Source organism: Euprymna scolopes, chromosome 18 (genome assembly GCF_053919585.1).
Source record: "Euprymna scolopes isolate OS-2025 chromosome 18, ASM5391958v1, whole genome shotgun sequence".
NCBI classification, from domain to species: Eukaryota; Metazoa; Mollusca; class Cephalopoda; order Sepiida; family Sepiolidae; genus Euprymna; species Euprymna scolopes.
This window is the reverse complement of record NC_136499.1, coordinates 106767038-106789245: the sequence shown is the minus strand read 5'-3', so window position 1 is coordinate 106789245 and position 22208 is coordinate 106767038.

The window sequence follows — 22208 nt, the reverse complement described above, 5'->3', positions numbered from 1 at the left end:
CCCGTTCACTGCCAGAGCTTGATTAACAATCCCATGTCAGCTTCCTTTTGTGTGTCTCCAATCTATTATTCTGCCGATAAAGTGATTTGCTTTTTCATTTGTCATATTTTTTTGTCTGTTTCTCACATTTGGGTGGGGAGGGGCGATAGTATCACAGGTGCTCCCATGTTTATTTTTTGAACTTGTGAAAAACAAATTTCCGATTCAACTAAATTTTACCAAGTACTTTATTCACTATGCCACGGAGCCGAGGTATAATTCAGTTGTAAGTTACACTCTTCTCGAGGTTGAAAGCTCAATTCTCAGTGCAGATGGCATTTAAAATGAAATTGCGAATTGCTTAAAACTTCTACCCAGTCATGGCTAATACCCCCATTATGCATATAGTGGGGGAGAGTCTCCTTGCTACTTCGGTTGCTTGGAGGCTGAGTAGAAAAGTATCAGTCAAAAATATCTTCTTGATAATCAGCCCGAGAGTTGCGGGGCCACACAAAAATAACCTCTCGAAATTTGAGTAAATTCGTTTTTTTTGTTTTTTTTGTTTTTTTTTGTTTTTTGTTTTGTTTATTACAAGATTGTTTTTCGATATTTTACGCTGAAAAAAAGATACTTGTACAGTATCCTACCCAGGAAATAAGGTACTTGTACAGTATAGTACCCATGTGAAAAAACAAAGAACATCTTACCTGTGACGTACATAAGTTACCAAAACCAATTTTATCTTTTTAAGTCCATAAATAAAAAGATATTTACTAAAGAAAACTTCCGATTTTTTTATTAAATATTCCCTCTAATACGAGCGATCTACTAAATCTGTCAGTGCAAAAAATGTTATTAAAATAAACTTAATTAAAATTACTTAATCGTGATTAGTTTTGACAAATATTTAAATACATTTTCAACCCAGTGTGACGAATTTTTAAATTTTTTATTCTTTGTAAAATAAATAAATAAATAAACAAATAAATAAATATGCAAGTCTATTTCTTTATTATTGAAATAAAAACAACGAATTAAGTCAGTCACAACTTTCAGCCGAGAGTTTTATTTTATTTTATTTTTCTTTTGCAAATAAAATTTTACAAGTGATCTTTTTTAATTTGAATTTTGGAACACAATAACTACGTACCACTAGAAAATCTTTGTAAAAAGTAAAATCCGTAAAAGTCTTCATCCAAAGTAAACAAGTGTTTTTTTTTTATTTTATTTTATTTTTTTTATTAGGGAATTTTTTTTAAATATGAGTAAAAAAAAAAGAAAAGACTATTTTATTACTTTTTTTTAAATAATATATGTTATTTTTTATAAGTGTGTGTGTGTGTGTGTGTGTGTGTGTGTGTGTGTGTGTGTGTGTGTGTGTTTCTTTCAAGTTCATAAAATTCGAGAGTTTATTTTTGACAAATATCTTTTGAGGTTTTGCCAAAATGCAGCTCAATTTCGCATAATTTTGATAGTTAAATTTTGCCAAACATCAATAATAAAAATAAGAAGAATAGTCATTCACTGACAGAGGACAGAGTTAGACAACGGCTACCGAGAGAGCAGGCCAATGAACATGACAGCGTGACGTCATTACCAGATTAACATGTAGGAAAAGAAAGTTTCCGGTGTTCAACCACGTGGCCATAAAAATATTTTTCGTTGCCTTAGATTGTGCATGTTTTTTATTCTCCTAAAGAGAAAAAACAATTCTCCATTTGGATAATTATATATTTGAAATTATTATAATAATTGCACATTGGGATAATTAAAATTATCCCAATGTGCAGTGGATTGTTTTTGAATTTTATATCTATCGAAGGAAGTCGAATATTTCATTTTATTTATTTATTTATTTAAACTTCAAAACAAACACTTTTATATGATAATATTTTTCAGCCCGTTCTTTAAATAATAAATAAAACTTTTCATTGGGTATTTCCAAATATGTTAAAGTTAGAAGCATTTTTCACGACAGTTTTCTGTTTTATTTTATTTATTATTATTTATTTATTTATTTTTTTAAACTAAAACGATCGATGAATTCAATATTTTAGCACCGGGCGTAATTTATTTTTTGAAATATATTTAAAACTTAAAAGCTTTTGTTGATAAATGTTAAGGGGTCAAAATTGGGGCCAAAGTTTAAAAAATTGACCTTTGCGATCTCTATGAAATTACTCAGACAAATTTTGGTCTAAACATTTGAAATCTTACATAAAGTGTATTCATACGTTAGGGAAGTTATGAACAGTACATAGGGTCTGAGCAAAGCCGGGCTGAACTGCTAGTAATTATACAAGAACACTTTTATTTAAAAAAATACAGAAGAATGTTTTTGCTGTATATAACGAAAATATCATATTCCAAATATATAGGATATACTATATATCGGTTTATTTGCTACATTCCAATAATCACGTAAATAGATCAAGCATTAGAATTTTGCATTGAATTCACTCCTAAACTAATTAACCGATCATTATGAATTTTAATTATGTGTATATATCTATATATTTCTATTATTGGATTCACTCCTAAACTAATTAACCGATAATTATGAATTTTAATTATGTGTATATGATTACATATTTCTATTATTGGATTCACTCCTAAACTAATTAACCGATCATTATTAATTTTAATTATGTGTATATATTTATATATTTCTATTATTGGATTCACTCCTAAACTAATTAACCGAAAATTATGAATTTTAACTATGTGTATATGATTACATATTTCTATTATTGGATTTACTCCTAAATTAATTAACCGATCATTATTAATTTTAATTATGTGTATATGATTACATATTTCTATTATTGGATTTACTCCTAAACTAATTAACCGATCATTATGAATTTTAATTATGTGTATATGTTTATATATTTGTATGTATTGGATTCACTCATAAACTAATTAACCGATCATTATTAATTTTAATTATGTGTGTATGATTATATATTTCTATTATTGGATTCACTGCAAAACTAATTAACCGATCATTATGAATTTTAATTATGTGTGTATATGCTTATATATTTCTTCGCATTGGATTCACTTCTAAACTAATTAACCTACCATTATGAATGTTTAGAATGCGTTTATATATTTGTATGTATTGGATTCACTCCTAAACTAATTAACCGATCATTATTAATTTTAATTATGTGTATGTGATTATATATTTCTGTGTCTTGGGTCCACTTCCAAACTAATTAACTGATCATTATGAATTATATGCAATGTATATGTTTGTATATGTCTAGAGGTGTCATATTCCAAAAATCACGTACAATGATCACTTACATTGTTTATGTATTCATGTGTACAAGCAATTCTATCCAAGTAATAAGGTACTTGTGCAGTATATTACTCACATGAAAAAACAAAGAATATCTTACCTGAGACGTACATAAGTTATTAGAACCGTAAATCACGTTAAATATTCGAGTAGTATAACTTATGTATGAAAAATAAAGTGCTTCTTCACTATAGCATCCAGATGAAAAAAACAAATTCTTATCCCTGATGTACAGAAAATTTAGCACTATGGAAAATTTCATAAAAGTATCGAGTTCTTTCATTCTTAAATTAGAAAAAGGTATTTGTACAGTATCCTCCCCAAGAAATAAGGTACTTGTACGGTATAGTACCCATATGAAAAACAAAGGAAATATTACTTGCGACATACATAAAAGTAATCAAAACCGAAAATCATGTAATATATTCGAGAAGTATGACATTTATATAAGTGTTAAGGTGCTTCTTTACTATAGCACTCTGATGTAAAAAACAAAATCTCACCTGTGACATACGAAAAAGTTAGCAGAACAGAAAAGTATGTAAAATTATCGAGTAGTTTCATCTATATCTTAGAAATGACGTACTTTTACATTATCCGACCCAAGAAATAAGGTACTTGTGCAGTATAGTACTCATAAAAAAACAAAGAAAATCCTACCTGTGACGTGCATAAAACCACGAGATATATTCAGGTAGTATGACATTTAAATGAGAAATAAGGTGCATCTTCACTAGAGCATCCAGAATGTAAAAACAAAGATATTCTTTCTCTAGACGCACAGAAAATTCAGCACAACAGACATTTTCTTGAAAGTATCGAGTTCTTTCATATTTAAATCAGAAAAAAAGTTACTTGTACAGTATCCTACCCAGGAAATAAGGTACTTGTACAGTATAGTACCCATGTGAAAAAAACAAAGAAAATCTTTACTGTGACGTACATAAGTTATCAAAACCGAAAATCATGTAATATATTCGAGTAGTTTGACATTTATATAAGAAACAAGGTGCTTCTTCACTATAGCACTCTGATGTAAAAACAAACATATTCTTACCTGTGACGGACAGAAAAGTTGGCACAACAGAAAATTATGTTAATTATTTTAAATATGTGTTGTATATTATCCGCCCAATGCAAGGAAATTTTTTTCCATATACGTGCTGTAAATTCCCTGTCCTAGGGAAGGTACAATTATTTCATACATAATACCCGTCCTAGGGTAGGTAAAGTATTTTTTTTACTCAAGATGACAAATGATACATAGACATCAAAAATTCCTCTATCTTAAGAATAACAGGTATGTTCAAAATTTTTTCTCATTGTCTTATATGCTCCTGAGCAACACCGGGTGGCCTTGCTAGTTATCTATATATTAATAGGATAGCGTGTATGTTATTTATTTTGTGTGTCACGCTTACATCCGACTGACTGTCATTTAATTGTTATGGACTTCCATTTCTTGTAATAAATAATTTTACCAAGAATTCTCCATACGTTTTGGTTTCGGTTACGATTTATAGCTGATGGCACTTAAGTCATCTAATTTTTTTTATAAATAATTTTACCAAGAATTTCATAAGTTTTGGCTTCAGTTTCGATTATATAGTAGAACCCCGGGATACAGTGGCCCTAGGATACGTTTTTTTTTTTTCAGGTTACGATGTGGAATACAATGTTTTTCCAGCCCCTGGTTATGGTATTTGCTCGCCTTACAGTGTTATTTATAATGCTATTTGATTATATACATGTATATTATATACTCTACTGTATTTTATTTCTAATTTTTAATGCCGTATCCCGGGGTTCTACTGTAGCTGATGGCACTTCAGTAATACATTTTTTTATGAATAATTTTATCAAGAATTCTTCATAAGTTTTGGTTTCGGTTTTGATTCAAGCTGATGCACCCAAGTCATATGGATATATTTTTTTTTTATTGTTGAAATCGCAACTCTTAATATATAAAAATCGATAGAAGATTAACTCTGTAATAATATATACGAAATCTCCAAAAATTAAAATATCATATTTAAGCGTACTTTACAATTGGGCTATGCTGAGAGTCCCTGCTAGTTTAGATAAATACTTTTGCAGTTTTAACAAAAGAGCTACAATTATGTCATTTACACTGACTATCCACAGAATGCCAACATCAATACATTACATACTAGCCTAGGTGCCCGGCGTTGCTCGGGTGTTTGGAAGTGTGTGTTGAGCAAAAAAAAAAAAAAAAGTGATAGTAGGCAGGCTCGAACCTGTACCATGAAGGAGAAAAAGAATGTGACCCCCCCTCAAAAAAACATGACATCTTTACCGTTGCATCTATCACCAAACCAGAAGTGGCGAAGGTTTAAATTAGGGCTAGTCAATCGAATTTCCATAGGTTCCGCTAGTTATTATTATTGGCTCACATACAGGCTATCAAAGATCTCTCCTTGAAAATAGCCTGTGATGTTCCCTGGAAACTGAGTGACAACAAGTCTCCTCAGATTTCCGGTACTCCCGACCTCTTTCGATATTATTTGCAAATAAAGTTGCATTATTGCAACAGCTGCTTGCTATTGATTTCTCGTTGGCAGCAGCTACTGGTATTCACTGGAATTTGAGTGGCAATAAGCCTCTCCAAGGTCCCAGTTCTCTTATCCAATGGAGGTCTGGTCAGTGCCCTCTCCTCGGTCTTTCCTTCCTTCTTGACTCTACTTTCTACTGGCTGTTTGGTCTCACTCTTTTTTTTTGGGGGGGGGGGGCAGTAATGTGATAATGGAGGTATGAGGGTGGGGTTAGAGAACTTATAGATACGCAGCTTCAATGTTCTTGGTTCCATGTAGTGCTTTATATTTTGCCTCTACAGCAGTTTGTCTGGCCCGTGCTTGTTGCTCCTGTGTGTAAGTCTCCGCATTCAAGAGTCTTCCTTAATATTTCAGCTGTTTTCATTATTGTTGTTCGTTCTATTTTCCCAGCCATTCCTTTGATTCCAATTTCTCCCATTCTTTTTTCAAAATTTTTCTGGATTGTTCTTAGTGCTCCTACTAATATAGGTATCATTTTGATTTTCATTTTCCATATTTCTTTCAGCTCTCTGGCTAGCTCTGTATATTTGCTCCGTTTCTCCTTTTCTTTGATATTAATCCTGTGGTCAGCTGGAACAGCAAAGTCTACGATTTGACTGGATTTTTCTTTCTTGTTTTTCCTTATTTATTATTGTTTTATCCATTGTTATCCTAAAGTGAAGATTATTCTGCGCATTCTATCTAGCTCTACTCACATATTGAGCACTGTTGAAGTAAATATCGAAAATGGATACATAAAATATTATACCTCATAAATTTTTTGTGCAGATACATGAAACAATACACATACACACACATACACACACACACATGTATATATATACAGAGAGAGAGAGAGAGAGAGAGAGAGAGAGAGAGAGAGAGAGAGAGAGAGAGAGAGAGAGAGAGAGAGAGATGAGGAACAAAAGTTGCATAAAACTTTATTTATCAGAACAATACGTAAGGAGGAGGATAAAAGAAAAACAGAAACCTATTTAAGTCATGGCATTTCGAAGCTAAATGCTTCTCATCAAGAGGAGAAACGCCGACATCCTACAAGATATAAATAAAAGCTGATTAAAAATGAAAAATGCATATATTAAGACATATTAAAGAATATACAATAAAAAAGTAAGATATCTATAAAAAAAGATTGTAAGCATAGGTGAATAGGAGGATAAATGAAAAAATTCAAAAAAAGTATATAAGTAATTAGACTCAATGTTATGTCGGGCTTTTTGTCTATGATTACAGTGTAGTATCTGTGTTATGTTTTGGCGGGCAATGCCAAAGATCTGAACGATAATTATTATTTATTTATTAACTGTTATGTTGAAAAAGATATGCAAAGAGAATGTTTTAAAAGAAAGGAATGTTTAGCTAAAAAATTTATGTTAAAAATGTAACAGAGGAATTTTAACTTATATTTAGGAATGTTTATGAATAAAATATTACAGAGATATTTATGTAATAAAATAGATGCAGGAATTCAATTTTATAAGCAATAACCAATGGAATTGACCTAAAGGGTAGGTTTTGATATATAGGCTAGATATATAAAATAAGAGGGCAGAACGAGGGGGCCATCCACAAGAGCAGGTTGACTTTGTCAATCATGGAAGCATTTGACTGCGCTAACTAAGAGACGATGTAAAAACTAAAGGGAGAGAAAGCATTGTAAACACTTAATTGTGAAAATGAGAATAAACGAGGAAAAACAACAAAAAAAGTCCTCTTGTTACTGCTTCACAGTGAAATGTTTTCTTGTAGTGTTAAAGAGACGAAGGGAGCCACAACCTTAGGTTAATAGTTCGTTATCAAATGGCTATTGTATGCTTATCTGCCATGTTTGTTGAACTCATCCAGAACTAATGACTGTTACCTTGTCCATGTTATGTAAACTCTGCAAACACACACACACACATCAAATGATTTTTATCATCATGATGTACGCATGTGGCTTTTACATTTCAACATACAGTGCTCAATGATTAGAACCCAGTTAGAATGCGACAATAAGATCAGTAATAGTGGAACTTAGGTCGGATAAGATTATCTAAATAGACGACTCGATAGGAATTGATTCACATGAGATTTAAAGACGATCATGTTATAGCGAGCCAGGAAGCAGACACCCGGTATTGCGTTCCACAGACAAATAGTTCTAGGAAATAAACTCTCTTCATGGAATTTACATTTGGTTTTTAACACAGGTAGAGGGTGAGGAAAGTTGTTGGCAGTTGTTTCAGCAAATGTTTTACAGGACAGACTATAGATTGGAGTTCAGTCGAGCATCTACCATTAAAATATCGATAGAGCAGAGATAGAATCGTAACTTTCCGTCTGTGATGGTTGGTTGGTTGGTTGTTTTTGTTTTACGGCATATCAACCCTTTTCGGGTTATTTAATGCCGAATCCAAAGATTTTGAAGAAAAAATTTTTAATAGAATATATTTGTTGTTTTCAAGTCGGTTTCTATTTAACCCATAGTTGGAACCCTAACAGGTACTACCACTCCGGGTCAGAGTGGACCTGGGAGCAATGGTAATTAAAGGGTGGCTCCACACTCCCCAAAGCCCGCAAGCTGGGGCCTCAACACTGGATATAGTTTAAGGTCATATCCAGGACCCCCATTCAGGACTTTTACCCTCTGCAGGGAGGCAGTCGGTGTATTCTAATGCCCCACCGACAGGGCCCCGTCTGTGAGTATGAAGGTTTTTGTCCATGACATACGGAAGTCTTTTGTGGAGAAATTTGGAATATAACATCATCTTTGCATATACAGCAATTGTATATACTTAATGGTGCCCAATACTTTTTTTTTTTTTAAATTTATATCTACACCTGTTTCCACTGTAGATTTATTTGCTGATTTGTTTCCTCTGCCCTAAACTAATACCAACTTTCAACAAGGAATAAGCAAAAATTTGGCCCCCAGTTTTTATTGTCATTTTGCAATGTCAACAGTATTTTTTTTTAATTGAAACGCATGGCATCCTCTAACCTACCTCCTTTGTGTGCCCCACCCTCAATCTATGAAGCAGGAAGGAGGAGAATCAGATAAGTTGTTAATTATTTTCGTTTTCTCATTTTTGTGTGTATGTTATTTAATGTGTGGTAATTAAGTCTATGCCTTTCTTTTCAGATCTGTTATATGAATTTGGGTTTTTAATCTTGAAGTAATGTGACGTTATTAGTTCCATCCTGCAAGAGTTTCTCTTGAAATCAGTGGATGCGATTTATGGTCGACTTGAAAAGCTGGTGGCGAATGGTGGTGTCCATATTGAATTTTAAATAAAATCCCATGTAATATATTTTTTTCTTATATTCATTAATTGGAGGAATTATGTTTAAAAAATATCAGTTATTTTGGAATAGGGACTTACTTTCGGATCACCCTGTAGTTGACAATGATACACACACACACACACATGTACCCCCCCCACACACACACATGCGCACACGCACACACACATATACACACACATACACACACATACACACACATATACACACATGCACCCCTCCACATACACATGTACACATACATACACGCACGTTACTTTAGTTCTAAAAAATTAAAAAGTCCCTTCCTGAGGCTAACATTTAGTTTTCCTGGGGATGAACAATCCTACCGGATATCAAACATCTATCCATTATCTCAGATATTCCAACTGAGAGATCTATTAAAGATTCTAACTGTTCCTTTAATACAATTGTTTGATTCTCTCTTGCGCTTGATTCACCGAGTATAATTTTCTAGGTAGTTTTTGAAATTCTTTTTCATGAGTCTGGTTGGTCCTATAATTACTGGAATAATGAAGATTTTCCTACGATTCCAGTTTCTTTTCGTATCGTACATCAGACCTTGGCTTATCGTTATCTTTTCCCCTTGCATCTCTGTTTAACCCAGCATCATTGGACCAACTAGCTTCAACTAAGGTTGCTTTTTTTTTATCATTCTTGTCCCATATTAGTACGTCAGGTTTAATAGCTCCGGCTTTTTAGGTACGTATATGTAGGAATTGCATAGTCATCGTGGGTGGTGTATAACTTATTCTCAACTGTTCTTGCTGGTAAACATGTTCTCAAAACTTGCTGCTGTATTCAATATTCAACTTTTTACAAATGATCCAGTGGAGATATTTACACACTCCATTGTGTAGCATTATATAGTAGCCGTTCCCTAATATTAGGTGGATATTAGGTGGTTGGTTGGTTGGTTGTTTTTGTTTTACGGCATATCAACCCTTTTCGGGTTATTTAATGCCGAATCCAAAGATTTTGAAGAAAATTTTTTTTAATAGAATATATTTGTTGTTTTCACATCGGTTTCTATTTAACCCATAGTTGGGACCCTAACAGGTACTACCATTCCAGGTCAGAGTGGACCTGGGGGCAATGGTAATTAAAGGGTGGCTCCACACTCCCCAAAGCCCACAAGCTGGGGCCTCACCACTGGATATAGTTTAAGGTCATATCCAGGACCCCCATTGAGGGACTTCTACCCTCTGCAGGGGGGCAGTCGGTGTATTCTAATGCCCCACTGACAGGGCCGTGGATATTAGGTGGATATTAGATGGATATTAGGTAGATATCATGCACTTGTTGTCATTGCTGAGGCCACTCATCTTCTTAAAATCATTGGTCATCAAGCCTTGATCTTGGACAGCTATTATAATCCTCTACCGATCACAGGGGACTGATCATCTTTTCAACCACTCTACAGAGCTTTCCTTATTTATATATCCATGTGTCAGTTCAAAATAGAAAATACTTGGCATGCTGTTGTTTGGTCCATTTTTGTAGCATTTTTTTTTTTGGAATCGAAGGTCTTGGTGTACTTTTGTGGACTCATGATGCAAATCCGATAGAATACAAAGACAACTGACATGAAATAAGAAATAATTGAAGACCAAATATGAGGAAAAAAAACTACAACAAACGCTTATTCATGAAGAAGCTTCCAATAAACTACAGGCAAAATATCGATCCTTCTCACATAAATGCTGTTGTTCCTCAGGGCTCCATTCTGATTATCTTCTCAGAAGATGGACATTTATGCTGATAATACGACCCTCTATTCTGGTGCTGTTTTTTATCCACGTCCGTGTGCTAGAATGTTTTCATCTTAAATTCTACGCAATTATGCACGATGTAGAAACTATACATAAATAGAATTAAGCATAATAGTTAAATGAAACCAAACATCCAATAAGAAACCATAAAAATGATTAATTAATAAATGTTCGTTTTTCAAAGGAATATGCAAATTAGTTAATCTTCATGAAGTCGCTTGTATATCCATGATTGAGTATATTAAGTTCGTTTTAAATAATTTTTGAATAGCAAAAGTAGTTATTTAATATCAATGTAAGAGCGAATAAAAAAACTCAACTTCATAGGTGCAATGTATATATATATATAAAATATGTGAAGAATGAAATGAGATAAGTCGACATTAAAAAAAAACTGTTCAGTTTGAAATTTTTAGATTTTATTCAATGAAAAACGTTTTTGAATTTTTGAGATAAGGTTAATTCTTTTGATGAGATTTAGCTGGAAGAGGATTTTTTTTAAAGACAATCTATTAAAATTCATCCGTATTTATTCCAAATTGTTTATTTATATAAAGAAAAGTGACCCTGATGTCTAACTCTGTCTTCGTGGGGAGGCAAAGTAAATAGGAACCCTGTAGAAGGTTCCATTGAATTTTATTGTTTCCCTTGTCATTTCCAATTCCACTTCAAACATACTTCTGAGTATTGTCAGTTAATGAAGATCTTCAGAAGAAACAATTTACTAAAAGAGTGTGCTTTCGACCTGTCAAGTCAGCAGTACATCCGGTCAAACTTTTTGGTACTTTTCAATCGTAGGCGTGTACTTTTAATTCCTTATTCTTTGAATTTTTTTTTTCTCATGAAATCTTTTTTGAAGTTCATACATTAGATCCATTGCTCTTTCTGCTTCTCACAAAGTCGATAATCTCCATCGCTCCAAACACTTTTTCACACCTGAGGCCATTCTCCATTCCTACAAATCAGACCTTGCATGGAGTATTGTCATATTTGGACAGGTGAACCTATTTAAGGGTTCTTTATGTTTCTGAAACCTCTCTTTGATTTTTGAAGGTCCAAATGATTTTTAAAAAAGGCCAAGTTCACAAAATTTGGCTTTAAAACGGCCTATCTGGCAACTCTGTACAAGAATATGAGAGTGGCTTCCCTTAGATGTAGCCTTGTTTTCGAATATCATTATAATAATAAAATTTGTTGTGATGATGTGGGAAAGGAACTTGCAGTAATTTTGACATACAGCGGTTTTTCACTGAAGAAAGAAGTCAGTGAAACATTACGTAAAAAGGGAACTATATATATATATATATATATATATATATATATATATATATACTAGCAGGGGTGCCCGGCGTTGCTCGGGTGTTTGGAGGTGTATGCTGTGCAAAAAAAGCAAAAAAACAAAAAAAAAATGGTTAATTTTTTAAAACTTTGACCCCTATTATGACCCCTTAAAATTTATAGTTTCGGGCTCAAATCACTTTATTAAGTTAGATCTAGGTTCAAGGAACCTATATCTAAAATTTCAAGTGTCTAGACCCAAAATTGTCGGAGGAGTTTGGTAGAGTTCTTAAAGGTCAAATCGTTGAAATTTGACCCCTTAACAGCCAAATTTCTGGCTGACACCCGTCACATCGATTTTCCCAAATCTCAGTACCCGGTATTTCAAATTTCGAGTCTATAGACTAAAAATTGACAGAGTTATTGCGTAGGGAAATGTACACAGACAGACAGACACACAGACAGACAGACAGACAGACAGACACGCTCACTTTTATATATATATATATATATATATATATATATATATATAGTAGATATTAAGAGAAGATTATAGATAGATATAAATACTCGTTCACATACGCTTTTTCATGATAAAGCTAGAACCCAGAATTAGATGGAATCGAGCAATTACACCAACAACGGACAACGCCTGACCCAAAGTACATCGAAACCCACTTTGGGTCTGGCATTATCCGTTGGCGATGCAATTGCTCGATTCCTTCTAATTCTGGGTTCTAGCTTTATCATGAAAAAGTGTATCTGAACGGGTATTTATACATATACATACATATATATATATATATATATATATATATATATATATATATATATATATAATAAATTCCACAGCGAAACAATGTCGCAGCCCACAGCAGCCATGACAGTCAACGAACCGGAAGTCTAAGACTCGAGTTTCGCCCTCATTTGGGCTCATCAGTTAGACACATCTGAACTCAGGATTCGAAAACACGAGCCTCTTTCATGCGAGGCAAGCACTCTACCAACTGAGTAAACGCCTCACACACAAGAATTTCTATTAACCAACACAGATCAAGCAAACTGCGATGAAACCCGACTGTGAAATGAACCTAGTTTGTCTCAACAAGGTTTTGGTTTTGTCACCTAAATCTTTGGTCAGTACATATATATATATATATATATATATATATATATATATATATATATATATACCGATTTAGGTCACAAAATCAAAGCCACTACTACCATCCTCTTCAGCACTATATTAAACCTTCCTCTTCCATACAGTGCAAAAGACAATTCTCACTTCTTAACCCTTCCTTACACCTAGTCACCCTGCTTACTGACTCCTCCCCTACCAGCCTGCTGCTACCATCAAAGTAGAACACGCTGGTGCCTTTTCAACGAGAACGAGGCAGAGTTCAGTGAGTTGACGTCCAGTACACATGTGTTTTGACAACTGCTATACTCATGTCATCTTACCATGTTTGCAGTGTTAACAGAAAATAAAATAATCCTTCAAATTAGTATTTGTGTTGTGTCTTATTCGAACGAGATAACAGCAAACATTTACAATGGTGACCCCGACTAAAGAACACTGCACCTCGTCAAAAGAACTTTGCACTAAGAAATGAACAACATAAATTGGACTCGGACCGAAAAGAAATGAAACACACTTTGGAATCTTCAGGAAAATACAAGTGATTACTCAATTTCACGTCGCAAACGTTTCAAAGAGAATCTTCGATGTAAGTACAACAATACTATATTTTCCCCCCTCATTCTTTGCCTACACACAAAAAACAAAAAGAAAAGATACACACACATATATATATATATATAGACTAAAAAAAAAAGAAAAAAAGAAAAGAAAGAAAGAAAATGGAAGAATTCAGTGTGCAACAAATAAACCTAAAAACCCCTGGCAGTAAATGGCTGGTTTTCCATTCTGGAAGACCAATTCCACCTGCGCAACATCATCATGGATTCTCCCATCGATTTTAACATATGAGGTTCTTACAATTTCGTCTATTTAACCCTGTATATGAGTGGCAGATGGCATTTTAGTTCACCCGATGATCTACAAATAAGTCCACAAATTGTGGAAGAGTGTGGATTGTTGAAGTTTATTGCTGGAACAGCGGACGATACTTTATTTCTTTTCTTCGTTTGATGCAGTTTGACAATGTTTGATGCTGTATTTTTCATAATGCCATTGAAGCATGTAGACCTCCGTTCATTACGATCAATCACAGAGTCTTCGAGGGCAGCAGAGTTTATTTTAGCAGTTAAGAGATTGCTTTTTAATTTGTCCTTGTACTTAAATAATGGTCGGCCTACTGACCAGTGACCACTGTCAAGTTGACTGTACATGAACATTTTTGGAATTCTTTCCTTTTGTGTACGCAACATATGGCCAGTCCAGCGCAGCTGTGATTTCATGAGGAAGGATTCAATACCATCAATGCATTTGCAGTCTTGTCACTTAAACTAACTCCGCAAATTTCTCGAATACAACATTTGTGAAAAACATCCAACTGAGCCATACAAAAATGTTGTGTAGATGTGTTTGTGATTAAAGGATACTCTAACATTTCATCAAAATCTGATCCCTAATATCGCCATGGGTATGGAATATGTGCCTACATTAGAGATGGTTTTCTATGTTGTAAGGATATTTCCAGAGAAGACCCTAAATTGCCCTATATGTACTTCCGGGTTACACTTGCTCACAACACTGCATTCATATTTGCCTTCTATCGCGCCACCACAACAGCGGGGTTACTATCTGAAAGAACATATCTGAGAAAATTGACCAGATCCTGTCTGCTCATTCCTCGGCTTACATTCACGTCTGTGGAGACTTCAATGTTCACAATGTGAAATGGTTAGTCTACTAAAACAAGGCAAATGATGAGGGGAGGTTTTGTCATGATTTTTCCCTTGCTTATGACCTAACTCAGATTGCTCATCCACTTGTGTACCTGACACTGACGGTTAGTATGCAAGTCTCCTAGATCTTTTTCTTACAACTTGCACTGAGCTATGTTCATCCTCCATTCCGTCTCAACTAGGATCTGTTATATAAGAAGGGCTGTCCTCTTCTCATGTAAGAAAAAAGGCAGACTAGATAAGTAAAAATGATATTAGGAAAAGGTGAGAATCGAACCCTGTAGGCAAGCGTTAAAAGATAATGGATGAATTGAAATCCTAGGAATGCAGTCGATTGTTGATTCTTTTAGAAATAACTGGATATTAAATATGTCAGTTAAAAGAATGGACAATGCAAGTTTATAGATAATAATTATTATAGGGCCGACCACCTCCCTAGATAAGTTCATAATTAATGGATACGCTAACTTAACATCTAAATCTGACCCCCAAGATCGCCATGGGCATGGAATATATGCCTACATTAAAGATGGCTTCCCGAGTGGCAGGGATATCTCCAGAGAAGACCCTAATTTACCTTATATGTGCTTCCAGGTTGCACTTGCTTACACCACCGCATTTATTTTTGCCCTCTATCACCCCTACAATAGCAGAGTTATTATCTTTAAGAGTATATCTGAGAAAATCGACCACATCCTGTCTGCTCATCCCGCTGCTAACATTCACATTTGCGGTGACTTCAATGTCCACAATGTGGAATGGCTGACCCACTGAAATAAGACTGATGATGAGGGGAGGTTCTGTCATGATTTTGCCATTGCTTATGACCTCACTCAGATTGTTCGCGAGCCCATACTACCGGTCAGTACATAAGCCTTCTAGACCTTTTTCTATCCACTTCCCCTGAGCTATGTGCCGCTCTATCTCCTCTCGGATCCTCCGACCACTCCGTTGTATCAGTTAAGATAAAAATGAAATATAATAAGTCTACAGACGTACCTCTCCACCGCACTGTATACCGATACTCTATGGCTGACTGGGATAGCTTCCGTACATTCATATCTGATCTACCTCTGCGTTCCATGTTTAAAAAGGATGTGTCCTCTATAGTATCAGACCTGACCGAATGGTTACTTGTAGGCATAAACCAATTCATACCATCCAAAAAATTCCAACAAAAACCTAACAACCAGCCATGGTTCTCCCCTGAATGTACCGCTGCCATTGCACACAGAAATCACTTTTTCCATAGCTACCAACGTAATAGATGCACTGAGACTAAAGCTGCTTTCAGGACCGCCAGCAACCACTGTAAAAGAGTAATAAAAAAATGCAAAAGAGCTATATGCTCAATCCGTTAAATCCAAAGTAGCTGAGCAGCAACTTGGTTCCCACCAGTTCTGGCAAATAGCAAATAGGATCCTGAACAGAAGCGTGCGTTCTATCCCAACCATTATTAATGGTCCTGAGGTCATCTCGTAAGCATCAGACAAGGCCAAACTATTTGCCAAGAACTTTGCAGCAAATTCTACCCAATGCGACGAAGGCCATCAACTCCCCGTATTTCCTCCTACAACACACAACACGCTAGGTAACATATAAATATCTGTGCGTGAGGTCGCCAAGCTAATCAAGAACCTTGATTCCAGTAAAGCAACTGGCCCTGACGGTATTCCAATTATAGTGTTAAAAAAGCTACAACCAGAACTTGCCCCCATACTTACAAAACTGTTTAAGCATTGCCTTAAGGAGAAGTGCTTTCCAACACCCTGGCAAACCTCATCAGTATGCCCTGTATTTAAGAATTCGGGTGATAAGTCATCTCCCTCTCAATACAGGCCAATAAGTCTCCTGTGTGTCATCAGTAAGTTGCTGGAATACATATTAAATAGAGAAGTAGTCAACCACCTCAGCAGAAATAACCTTCTTAATGACACGCAATATGGTTTCCGTTCTGCTAGATCTACAGCAGACATTCTAACAGTTATATCACATAGAATTAGCGAATCTCTCGACAAAGGCTTAATTTCTAGGGCAATTGCTCTTGACATATCAAAGGCCTTCGATAAGGTATGGCATAAAGGCCTACTTCACAAGATTTCCAGCTACGGTATAACTGGAAATGTTTTCTCTATCATTAAATCATTTCTCTCTGATAGGCTAATAAGAGTAGTGGTTGATGGGTAGAAATCAGAGGCCCACAGTATTAATGCGGGAGTCTCTCAGGGGTCCATCCTGGGCTCAACTCTCTTCTTGATCTACATCAATGATCTCCCAAAACATATACTAAAATCATTTGTTGACATCTATGCTGATGACACGACTATCTATGGCAACACATCAAAGGCCACAAATGATAACGTTCTCTCTGATTCTCTCTCCTCTGATCTTGAGCGCGTGGTTCAGTGGGGGAAAGAGGTGGCTGGTTACCTTTAATGCATCTAAGACCAAGCTCCTATCATTACATCATAAACGCTCTGATCCCCATCTGGCATTAATTGAAACGAATGACTCTCGTCTAGGGGAGGCCCCATGTTTTGATAAGCTTCTGGGTTTGCCCTTTACTCCTGATCTGAAATGGAACACATACATCAAGTCTGTGGCCAAGGTCGCTGGGAAAATGGTGGGATCCTTCTACCGCTCCAGAAGATATCTCACTACTGATGCAATTCTCTATCTGTATAAAAGCCAAGTACGCCAAGGATGGAATACTGCTGCCACATCTGGGCAGGAGCTGCTAAAAACAGCCTATCCTGCCTTGACAGAGTACAAAATAGACTTTATGGCTTAGTGGGGGATGCCCTTTTCTCTTCCCTGCAACCTCTCTCTCACAGAAGAGACCTTGCGAGCCTGTCTCTGTTTTATCGTTATTTCCATGGCAAGTGCTCGTCTGAGCTCCATTCTCTGGTCCCCCCCTCGCCAATCTTTCACAAAAAACACCCGACTAGCTGAAACCACTGTCAATAATTTTCCTCACTCTTTATCCGTGTCTAAATCAAAACGTAGATTCCATGAACATACCTTCTTTCTTAGAACGGCACAGCTGTGGAACTCTCTGCCGCTTGCCTGTTTCCCCCCCGAATTCAACTTGGATGTCTTCAAGTCCAACACAAACAAATTCCTGATGAACCACCCCCTTAAGTAATGACACCTTATCAAATTCCCAATACTATTACTATGATACTATCCCATTGATTATTGTACACACAATAACCCTTATCCCCGAGTGGTGACTTCCATGATAAAAAAAAAAAAAAATTAAAAATAGGTTAGATATTGAACAATTAAAATTAGGAATTCTTTGTTTGCCAAAAGTGTGTTTGGACAGACATATGTAAAATCCATGGGAAATTTAGTCACGTTGTTTAAGAGCCACAGACTGACGTCATAAACAAAGGAGTTCCTCAATATATTGAGAGAGGGTTCAAAGGTAGAGGGATGAGAAGATCACAATCACAGTCACACTAATAGAGTCAGTTAGAGACGAGAGCCGGGAGCGACTTAGCGGAACTGATCCCTTTAGAGGCGAAGGGAGAGAAGAGAGACCATGTAGTCATACAAGTTTGAATTCCTGACATTATCAATCGGCCGACAGATGAATAAAGAAATCATTTAATATTTTGTAACTGTTGTCTTCATGTCGTCCTTACAACCGAACAGGTAAATGTGTTTTGATCATCATCTTAAATGTATAACTCCTCCCTCAACTAATGTGTCGTCTCTATCTGTGTTAACAAAAACTGTTGTGTAAATGTCCCAGCTCTGTATTAATAAAGTCCCCAAGAATTGTCACAATCGTCGTCATCGTCGTTGCATATAAATGTTATTATAATCCTATTGTTATTAGTTGTTCCAATATGTACCCTCTATACAACAGATCTTCTGACCACTCAGTTGTCTCAGTTAAGTTAAAACCAAATCTAATACGTCCTCCAACATTCCTCCCCATCGTACCTCTATCTTGAAGATAAAAGTCAAAACAAATAGTTCAACCATGAATTAAACATGCACCATGAAATTAACAACAATCAATTTAAGGAATTATTTCATATATTAAAAAATATAAAGAAAAAGGGCGGACGTACACGACTGCTACCCCTGTAGTGAAATATGCATCGGCTACGATGTTGTACGTTGTTCAACTGAGGGAGAAGTTGTTATTATTACAAGGAAAGAATTTTCACGTGTGTGACCTATTTTTTTTTAATTATTTATTTTGGCTTGAAATTTGCGCATGATTTTTGTTATTATGATATATAATATTATGATATATACCTCTGCGTTCCATGTTTAAAAAGAACGTGTACTCTATAGTATCAGACATGACTGAATGGTAAATTGTTGGTATAGACTGTTTCATACCCTCCAAAAAATTCCAGCAAAAACCTAACAGCCAGCTGTGGTTCTATGCAAGATATGCTGTTGCTATTTTTCCATTGCTCTCAACGAAATAGATGTACTGAGACTAAATCCACTTTCAGGACTACCAGCAAGAGTAAAAGAGTAATAAAGAATGTGAGAGAGTTGTATGCTCAATCGATCAAGTTCAAAGTAACTGAACAGCAGCTTGGTTCCCACCAGTTTTGATGAATAACAAACAAGGTCCTGAACAGAAGCATGTGCTTTATCCCAACCATCATCAATGGCTCTGAGGTAATCTCATCAGCATCAAACAAAGCCAAACTCTTTGCCAAGAACTTTGTAGCTAATTCTACCCTATGCAATCAGGTCCGCCAACCCCTCTATATCCTCCTGTGTATGAAAACATGCTATGCGACATACAAATATCTGTGCGTGATGTTGCCAAGCTAATCAAAAACCATGATTCCAGTAAAGCAACTGGCCCTGACAGCATTCCAATTATAGTGCTGAAAAAACGTCAACCAGAACTAGCTCCCATACTTACAAAGTTGTTTAAGCGTTGTCTTAAGGAGAAATGCTTCCCAACACTCTGGAAAACCTTATCAGTATGTCCTGTATATAAACATTCAGGTGATCGATCCTCTCCCTCTCATTACAGACCAATCAGTCTGTGCATCATGAGTAAGTTACTGGAATCTGTGTTAAATGGAGAAGTAGTCAACCACCTCATCAAAAATAACCTTCTTATGGACATGCAATATGGTTTCCATTCTGCTAGATCCACAACAGATGTGCTAACAGTTATATCTCATAGGATTAGTGAATATCTCGATGGAGGTTTCCTTTCTAAGGCAATAGCTCTTGATATATCAAAGGCTTTTGATACAGTATGGCATAAAGGTCTACTCCACAAGATCTCCAGCTGCAGTATACCTGCAAATGCCTTTTCAATTATTAAATTATTTCTCTCTGATAGGTTCATATGCATAGTGGTTGATGGGCAGAAATCAAAAACTCGCAGTATTAATGTTAGCGTCTCTCAGGGATTCATCTTGAGCCCAACTCTCTTCCTGATCTTCATCTATGATCTCCAAACTCACCTCTTAAGATCATTCGTAGACATTTATGCTGACAACGCCACCATCTATGACAAAGATCTCTCTGATTCTCTCTCCTCTGATCTTGAGCATGCGGTAGAATGGGGAAATAGGTGACTAGTAAATTTTAATGCATCTAAGCTTCTGTCTTTACATCATCAACGCTCTGATCCCCGTCTGGCATCAATTGAAATGAATGTCTCTCGTCTTGAAGAAGCTCCATGTTTTGACAAGCTTCTGGATCTGACTTTTACTCCTGATCTGAGATGGAACACGTACATCAAATCTGTTGCCAATGTTGTTGGAAAAATGATGGGATCATTCTACCGCTCCAGTAGATATCTCACTGCTGATGCAATTCTCTACCTGTATAAGAGCCAAGTACGTCCTAGGATGGAATACTGTTGCTACATCTGGACAGAAGTTGCTAGAAAGACCTTGTTCTGCTGTGACAAAGTTCAAAATAGACTTTGTAATCTAGTAGGTGATGCCCTTATCTCTTCTCTGCTGCAACCTCTTTCCCATAGAAGAGACGTTGCGAGTCCGCTTCTGCTCTATCGTTATTTTCATGGCAAGTGCTCGTCTGAGCTCCAATCTATGGTCCGCCACCCTTGCCAAACTTTTATGAAAAACACTCGACTCTCTGAAACCACTATCAATAGTTTCTCCTACTTTTTATCTGTGCCCAAAGCTAAACATGGATTCCATGAACAAAGCTTCTTTCTTAAAACTGCACGTATATGGAACTATTCTTTTGTTTTCCTGCTTTCCATCTGACTACAATATGATCGTCTTCAAGACCAACGTAAACAAGTTCTTGATGAGCCGTCACTTTAAGTAATCCAATTTACCAAATTTCCACTACTAACGATTACTATGATATTGCCCCATTAACTACCGTACACTCATTAACCCTTGTCCTCGAGTGGCCTCCGGGCCTTGATAAGTGGCATCTTCTTTGTGATATATATATATATATATATATATTCTAGCAAAAGTACCTGCTATTTAACCATATTTATCGTTAAAAAATATCCGCATATATATATATATATATATATATATGAATAAAAAAGAATACGAAAAGTATAAAAGCTTATAACTTTTCTTTATTCGTTTTCAATTGGTGATGTGCAGGAATACAAAATAATATTGTGAAAAAAAATTACAAAACTTTTTTATAAGTACATATATATATATATATATATATATATATATATATATATATATACTAGCAAAAGTACATATATATATATATATATATATATATATATATATATATATATATATATATATATATATATATACTAGCAAAAGTACCCGTCGTTGACTGGGTTCAAAAACAGCCTACAGAAAATGGACTTTGATTTATGAAAGTATGATAGGTTATGAAAAGGAAGGGTTGTAAAGAGATAGCTTCGAATTTGGGGGTATCAAAACCAAAGCAAAATATGATGAAAGTAAAAATAAAATAGATAAACCCCATAATTTATTATACCATACCTGTTCACACTGAAACACTTATCACAATATTCTGTGAATCTATATTAAAAAAAACCTTGTTAAACTTTGTGACATATTTTCATTCTATGGAGGTCAGGTGCGAACGAAAACCCCATAATTTTATTATACCATATTTCTTCAAACTGAAATATGATTATCAAAGTATACTTACGCAGAT